Genomic DNA, 1,454 nt, shown 5'->3' on the forward strand with positions numbered 1-1,454 from the left:
GCGGGGCCGTCCCTCCAATCGTTTTCTTTTGCAGGAGTAGATCATTTCGACCGAAAATGAAGTGTCCCAAGGTCAATTTTACCCTTGCTTCCAAGTGATGTTATCCTCGGTATATCGCCCTCAAGGTGAATGGTGCGAGAATTACTCTCCCACTTCCGCATAACAAGCTCAATTCACCAACACAATCCGCTCATCCATGAGCTATGCCATTTGGAAGGTTTTGGCACCTCCCAAGGTCAATTACTTGTCTTGCAATTCAAAATCAGATTTGGACTGTGGATAGACTCGAGAAGTGTGGATGGCCAAATTGTGGGTTTTGCCCTCTATGTAACAAATCGAGATATCGTTTGACCACATCTTATTCAAGTGTCGGTTCACCATGAGACTATGGGGCATGATGAAGGCTTGTCTCAACCTCAGACAACATTGACACTTCTGTTGGATAGGTGATCGTTCCATCAAGGATTGGTAGATCAATATGTCTGAGATAAATACGACAAACAGGAAGGTGATGGCGTCCCTCACCGTGCTTACCTGTTGGACAATTTAGTGCGAGAGAAGTGCTAGCACTAGTAGAAAACGGGGCTTTAATCCTGGTTGGTAAGGGCCTTTAGTGCCGGTTCTGGAACCGGCACTAAAGGATGGAGACTAAAGCCCCCCCCCCCAGTCCCGGTTCAACACAAACCGCCACTAAAGGCCCACCAGGCGGCATGAGCCTGTGCCGTGGTATGGGGGACCTTTAGTACCGGTTGGCAACACCAACCGGGACTGCCCAAGTGTGGAGCACTCATTTCAAATCGTCTAACTTCCCGGCCGGTCAACCATCCTCTCACTACTCCAGCCTGAGCACGATTAACTTTCGAGTTCTAATCCCACTAGTTTCCAAGTCTGCAATTGTTGTTTTCCTGACAATAGTAAGCTGTCAATCCTATTAACTCTCAGGAGTTTAGCTTGAGCATGAAGTCACACGTTTCACCATTTGAGTATGAAACTATTATTCTAAAAAACAATAATTATTTAGTAACACTAATATTTCTTGAATAAGTAGTTCGACCATAGTTTGACCAGATTTATCCAAAATTCGAAAAACTGAAATAATTATTTAGTAACACTAATATTTTTGAATAAGTAGTTTGACCACAGTTTGACCAAAATTCAAAAAAACTGAAATTTGAGCATATCTTTTTTTCCTTTTACAATTTGATGATTCTAAAAATTTGCAAAATAGCCTATGGCCATCAAAATTGGATGCGGATTTTCGTGATGAACATTTTGATATATTATACGTTTTTTTCGACATCGTATGCAAAAGATATGGTCGTTTTACTTTTTCATCACACTTTTTGGCAAAACATGTCCAAATTTAAGTTTTTTAATTTTTCTAACTAGTAGATGTAGGAACATAACTACATCTCGAAGTATTTTAATTTTTAAAGTTTTTATCATTTTCTTTT

The sequence above is a fragment of the Triticum aestivum genome, unplaced genomic scaffold, assembly GCF_018294505.1.
Source record: "Triticum aestivum cultivar Chinese Spring unplaced genomic scaffold, IWGSC CS RefSeq v2.1 scaffold1314, whole genome shotgun sequence".
Taxonomy (NCBI): Eukaryota; Viridiplantae; Streptophyta; class Magnoliopsida; order Poales; family Poaceae; genus Triticum; species Triticum aestivum.